Source organism: Pteronotus mesoamericanus, unplaced genomic scaffold (assembly GCF_021234165.1).
Source record: "Pteronotus mesoamericanus isolate MK-2021 breed Mesoamerican mustached bat unplaced genomic scaffold, CSHL_Meso_final contig_100, whole genome shotgun sequence".
NCBI lineage: Eukaryota > Metazoa > Chordata > Mammalia > Chiroptera > Mormoopidae > Pteronotus > Pteronotus mesoamericanus.
The window spans coordinates 8,947,588-8,954,626 of NW_026554999.1; the positions used below are offsets into that span (position 1 = coordinate 8,947,588).

A 7,039-nucleotide genomic window follows, 5' to 3' on the forward strand; every position below is an offset into this window, starting at 1 on the left:
ATATTGATTTATTAAGAAATACAAAATCTAAACAGGCCAAAATAAGTAAATATATTGAATCAGTAATCAAAAACCTCCCTGTGTGAGCCCTGGCTGGTGTGGCTCAATGGATTGAGTTCTGACCGACAAAGCAAGGGATTGCTGGTTCAATGCCCAATCAGGGCACACACCTGGGTTGCAAGCCAGGTCCCCAGTAGGGAGCATGTGAGAGGTAACCACACACTGCTGTTTCTCTCCCTCTCTTTCTCCCTCCCTTCCCTCCAAAAATAAATAAATAAATCCTTTTAAAAAATAAGATAAAACCTCCCTGTGCTTGCTTTGGCAGCACATACACTAAAAGTGGAACAATACAGAGAAAATTAGCAAGGCCACCGCACAAAGATAACATGCAAATTCATGAAGCATTCCATATTTTTATGTAAATATTACTACAACAGCAATTATACTACAATATATAAATGTATGTAAGTAATACACTGCATACCTTAAATTTTGCAACGTTACATGTTAAGCATATTCAATAAAATAAAAGTAAAAAGCTAAAAATTTTCACAAAGAAAAGTTAAGGACCAGATGCTTTCACTGTGAATTATACCAAGCACTTAAAGAAGAATTAGTACCAATCTTTCTCAAACTCTTCCAAAAAATTTAAGAGGAGGGAACACTCCCAAAATAATTATATAAGGTCAGCATAACACTGATACCAAAGCCAAGAAGGATGCTACAAGGAAAGAAAACTATAGGCGAGGAAACTACTATCCCTGAGGAAATAGATGCAAATATTCTCAACAAAATACTAGCAAACTAAATCCAACAGCACATTTAAGGAATTATATACCATAACCAAGTGAGATTTTATCCCTGGTATTTAAGGATGATTCAACATACACAAATCAATAATAAATGTGTTCCATCACATTAAAAGAATGGAAGATTAAAATCATATGATCACTTCAATATATGCACAAAATTTTTTTACAAAATTAACCTCTTTTTATGATTAAAAAAAAGCTCCCAACAAGGTAGATATAGAAGAAACATATTTCAACAGTAAAAGCCATATATGTCAAGCTGACAGCTAACACAATCGGAAAGGATGGATCCAATAAATGGCGCTGGGGAAACTGAATACTCACATGCCAGAGAATGTAATTGGACCCCTATTTACACCAATCACAAAACTTAACTTGAAATGGATTAAAGACTTAAATGTAAGACCTAAAACTGTAAAACTCCTAGAAGAAAACCTATAGGAAAAACTCCTTGAAATTTTTTTTGACAATGATTTTTTAGATATGACACCAAAAGCAAAATCAACATAACAAGTGGGACTTCAGCAAACTTCAAAGCTCCTTTCTGTACAGAAAAGGTAACAATAAAAATGAAAAAGCAATCTCCAGAATGGAATATTTGCAAACCATATATTTATATGGAGCTAATACCCAAAATGTGTAAGGAATTCATACAACTCAATAGCAAAACAAAACAATCTGGCTTTACAGTAGTAATCTATCATGTCCTTTGAGTTTCAGCTCCCCAGACCCAAAGTTTATTTATGTTTTCAGCTCCCAAGTATATGAGCAGTATCACCCTTTTATATGCTGTTTAAATAAATCTAGCCTACAATACATTTGCTCTATCTGAATAGTCAAAACCATATCCCAGGCTCTGCTGGCTCTGAAATTTAGATATTTGTCCAAATTTGCCACTGTACTTTCTCTGGTCGAGTGGTGCTCTAATCCCAATTCATTCCCCTACATCAGTTGCTATTATTTCACCTCAGCTTCATCCTACTATTCAGACAACATTGGCAATGTGTCCAGCTTGGCTTTAGCACTATGTTTCAATGCATGATTTTTGCTATTTTCCCTCAGCAGATGAAAATCCAGCTCACACCTCAGTTTTTGAATATAGCTCTCAAATGCCTGGTCATTGTGCCTGCCTTCCACCACACCATCCAGGCGAGCCAGAGTAGACAAAAAACCTTAAAGGAAATAGTTCTCTTGGTACCTGAGTGACATTTACTCTGGATTTTGATATTTAAAAAATTCTCAATTTTATAATACTGATAAGATGACAGAAAGAAGTAATCATTGTTAATTTTAATAATAATAATATTAGTTCACATTGAATCATCCTTTGCTATGTGCTAGAACTGACTCAGTGTTGTTACATGAATTATTTAATTCAAGCCTCACAATTGATACTGTCTCCTTGAATGAATTTTAGTCTGGCTCCTCTGAGTCCTCTTCTGGACTATGCCCCGTTCCTGTCTTTTAAATCAATATAGCAAGAATCTCCTCCTTTAATATCTGCTTAAGTGCCTCATCTTCCACCTTTGATGTCTAAGTCCTTGACCTTCCTTTAGGAAGAATTCTGTTAGTCCAGTGTAGAAGAATCCCCCTACCTTTGAAGTCTTGTTAGTAATTTTCAATCCATTCATCCCCTCAGTCTACTTTTTGACTATAAATCTCCAGCTGCCTTTGCTATATTCAGACTTGTATCCAATCTCTCCCCTATAGTGATAATCACAACCCCCAATGCAACAGTCTTGAATAAAGTCTTCCTTGCCATTTTAACAAGTGTCAGAATAATTTTTCTGTAACGCAATCACCATATGAAGCATGTAATATTTGTATCCCCATTTTACTGAGTTAAAAACCAAGACTTATTAAATTCAAATAAAACATTCAGGTATACACAGTAAGTGCCAGGATTTGAAGGCAGGTACTGGGACTTTAGAGGCTGAGCTCAGCCACCATCCTCTGCAGGAAAATGCTATTCAGCTTCAAATTATCTTTCCACCGCAGAAAGAGTTCAACCAGGGTGATGTTACACTAGGCTTTTATGGCTTATGAAGATGTAGGCTAGCAGTAGAGAAACAGACTAAGTTAATCCTTTTCACACAACCTCTTTTAAAGGGAATAATACTACACAAACTTCAATGGAAATAGAATTCAGAGTCATGAAAACTTAGCAAGTAAGAATAAAGTAAGGGAAATGTTGTTTTAATAATACGCAGAGATAGCAAAACCTTCAAGTTCACTGACTTTTTGTTGACAAAATGTAAACTCTGGTGCTGAGAATTTTATTGAAAGAAAATATATTAGCTTTTACCCGAGTTCAGTGAAACCCACATTAGGGACCACTTTTATTACACATCAGAAGTCCTTTTATTAGATACAATGCAGTTCTTTCACTTTCTGTGCTAAGCAACCTGGCAGGTTAAAACAATGCTATGTTTTGAAGGTCATGCTTCAAGTTGAAGAAATAGGTTTAAGAGTTCCTCTACCCACAAGTAGGACAGGAAGAATTTTATTCCTACTCAAACATCCAACCACTATCAGCAGAATAAGAACACAATTGCTATAGCATCAGCTTGTGAAGAAAATAGGCCACTTGATGTGGAGATCTGAGGCAGAGAGAGGGAAAGGGGGAGGGCCAGGGAGGATAGAGAAAATCAATGTTCAGGGCCACTACTACTGCCATTGTACACAAGCCAAGTTCAAGGGTCTGAGGACCCCACAGAAACCTGGCTGAGCTCTGGTTTCTCTGATGACCATTTTTTGAGTTCTGGTCAAACTGCTCTGAACCTGCGGAGAGTATCGTGCCTCCACATCCCCAAGCAGAGGAGGATGTATGAATACCCATACATGGGCAGGGCTGGGCAAACACCGCCATTTATCCCCTTCTTTCTTTTGGCAATAGAATGCCCATGTTTTAGCTGGGAATGTGATCTGTCAGCAAGAAGTTACCCAGCCTCCCATGTGTAGACAATTGTGTTACAAAGATCTTGCCAATGAAACATGAGAGACTTCTGGGACTTGTCCTTCAGACAAGTGGCAGTGCTCTACTTTTTACTCTTTTTCTTTGCCACTTCCTCCAGGGTAGGAACATGGGTCCAGCACAGAAAAGCCAGCTTCAACAAGTGAACAAGGTCCTCAGCTTAAGACAGTCACTCTCAAAGTGCGGTTCCAAGACAAGCAGCATCAGCATCTCCTGAAAAGTTGTTAGAAATGCAAACTTTCAGGACCCACCAAGACCCGAATCAGAAACTTGGCAATAGAGCCCAGCATATCCTCCAGCTGATTCTAAAGTATAATAGAGTTTGCCTACTCCTGATCTAAGGAATAAAAGACAATAAGACAAAAGGAACCAAGGCCCTTCAGTGACCTCAGGGAGCAGAGCCCATACCCATCGAGGAGGACTGACCACATATTTCTGAACTGTTACAGAAAAGGCCATATTTTGAGGTCTCTTTCTCTAGCAACTTACCCTGTATGCTAATTAATAGAGAGCCTATATCAATGTTTTTGACCAAGCCAAAAAAATAAAATAGACTGGGAGGTTTTGCTGTTCAGTTTCTATGTAGTTCCAAATAGGGCTCCCTGTTCATTCCAGTTATTATCTCAGCCTCCTAAAACAGATATGTGGAATTCTTCATCTTAAGGATAATCCTGGGCATTGTTTCCAACACAAGCCCATATTTACTGCTTCTTAGTCGCAAAATGAGTGAGATGGGAGCAAAGGTACTCTTGGTGATGAATTCTAGGAGAGTCTTAGCCCTCAAGTCCAGAATAAATTTTCTCAGATGAAGAGAGTTAAAATGTTTTCTGACTCTTCTTTTAATGCTTAGACATAAAATTGTCAGCCTCCACTAAGACTATTGCAACCTCAGTCAAAGAATATTACCAAAAATCTTTAATCAATTTCAATTGGATGCAGCAGTTATGGATTAGTTTCAAATATCTCTGGTAAACTGAACACAACCTTAATACCAGCCCATGTACCACCTGTGAACCATGCAGACAGTACACAGGATCTGTGCTCTCTACCCATCCATTCAACAAAGATTTATAAATATCTGCTATATACCAGGTATGGTGGCGAGCAGTGGAAATTGAAAAATTGATAATACACCTTCTTCCTCTCAAGTTTCTCATATCATAGTGAGGATGACACCAAGTAAAATACCAGCCAAGTAAAAAACAAAGGCCATAAACAGTCATAATATAATGCTATAATGGCTGATACATCGGTCTGCAATGAACTTTGGGAAAGAAAATATTCAGGAAAAAAAATCATACCAGAAGATTAAGATAACACCTGGGTTGAATCTGCAAAAAAAGATCAGGAATGAGGCAAATGAAGAAGGTTGATAAGGTTATTCCAGGGACAAGGAAAGCACATGCAAAACCACGACACAGAACAATGGCTGACGAATTGTTGATGTGAAGACACAAAAGGACAGGACAGGGAAGCAGAAGCAGATATTAAAGGTTATTGTGGATTATGCAACAAAAATTTAACTTTATCCTCAATGTTATGTGTAACATTTAAGATTTTAAGTAGACAATTGACATCTTTTGTTATGTTTGAAATAGAAATAAAAATAGAATGGCAACAATAGGATTCAGAAGAGTGGCTACTATTTTAACTTGGGTGAGAAATAAGGCACACCCCAACTAAACAGGGCAATAAACAGGGAAGACAGGTTTCATAGATGAGGTAATAAAAAGCAGGCTCTGAAAGATTTAGTTAATACAGCTCTGGAGATAAGCAATAGCCGAGACATCCAGAAGAGTGGCTGGGGTGGTGGTGCCATTCACTGAGATAGAGACTATCACAGAGGGGAAGCTTTAGGGCACTGAGAAGAAATCTTGGTTAGTTACCACAGTGGAGCTGATGCATCTGGCAAAGGGAGAAAACCACGATTTTTTCTTCTTTGCAGAGTGTCAGCACTCTCAAAATGCAATAATATAGGACCTGATATACCCATCCCACAGGTCAGAGGATCTCTAGATTAAAAAACACAGGTCTATGCATCACTGGCGGGAACAGACACACAAGGTCAACTGTACAGGCTCTCACATAAGATGGAACACTGCTTCTGCATCTGCAAACAGCTCCCCATGTGAGCACCCCGTGATCCAGGGTGGCAGGAGGAGCAGAACCCAGGAAGCCTGCACAGGCAAAGCACACAGCAGAATACAGACACAAAGGGAAGCATGAAAAGTTCAGGCCACGGGTCTCCAGCAAGAAAAGGAATTGACGACCAATATATGAGACGTGAAAACCGCCATTCAGTATTTTCTCCCATTTGCTATGCTATAGAGTGCTCCCACCAGACTCCTCACTGTTGTCAGTAAGCGTTAAGTATATCACTACCATTTGAACGGAAAACATGGCCATACTCCAATAGGAATAACCTGCGGGTAACGTTCACTGCATGGAGATGTATGGAAAGGCTCAAATCTGATGGAGAGTTCAATCTACTGGACCAGTGTCTTATCCATAACGTTGTCCACAGCCCAGCAGGCTATCTTGTTTATTGCTTTGGTGGCACCTATCAGTCTAGGGTCCATTTGCAAGTGAGACACCACTCTTCCTGTGTCTGAAAGAGACATAAGGAAAAGATACCAGGCAGGTGGAGCCCCTGACAAGACAGACATCTAGGAAGCATTGCCTTCTCCAATAAAATATAAGTACAATGTCCAGCTTGGTGGATGCAAGAAATATGCATCAGGTTTTCCCCTAGGTGTCTGGAGTTTCTGGAGCCCTAAAGTTATCCCTCAAGAAACAGCAAAGTATATTCATTAAGGACACCAATTCTAGATGCAAAAATCTGGGTTCAAATCCCAGTTCTGTAACTCAACTTAAGCAAATTCCTTAAGGTTTTTGTGTCTGTTTCCTAATTTTTAAAAATGAGGATTTAAAGTACACCAGCTTCATGTTCTTGTTGGTTAAGTTAAAATTTGTAAAACATAACACTACCAGATACACAGTGAGGGCTGTTGAAGAGTCAGGGGTACTGCAAAAATCTAGAAAAGGAGCTGGGGACCTGGAAAGCCCCATTTAAAAATCAGCAGCAACACTGCCACCTAAAGTCCATCCTGAACACTTGCCATGTCAACATGCCATAGCTGGAATAGCACTACTAGACCAGCGATTTTCAACCTTTTTAATCTCATGGCACACATAAAGTAATTACTAAAAATCTTCCAATCTGACAAAAATAGGTAGAATTTTGATTCATTCA

At 38.8% G+C, this 7,039-nt stretch overlaps 1 non-coding gene across 1 annotated transcript; it reads left to right on the forward strand.

Annotated features, from left to right (window-relative positions):
* The first annotated feature begins 309 nt into the window (after positions 1–309).
* Positions 310–416, forward strand: LOC129064356 (U6 spliceosomal RNA). The gene has a single exon (XR_008528445.1). It is a non-coding gene; the product is annotated as a U6 spliceosomal RNA (small nuclear RNA).
* The last annotated feature ends 6,623 nt before the right edge of the window (positions 417–7,039 follow it).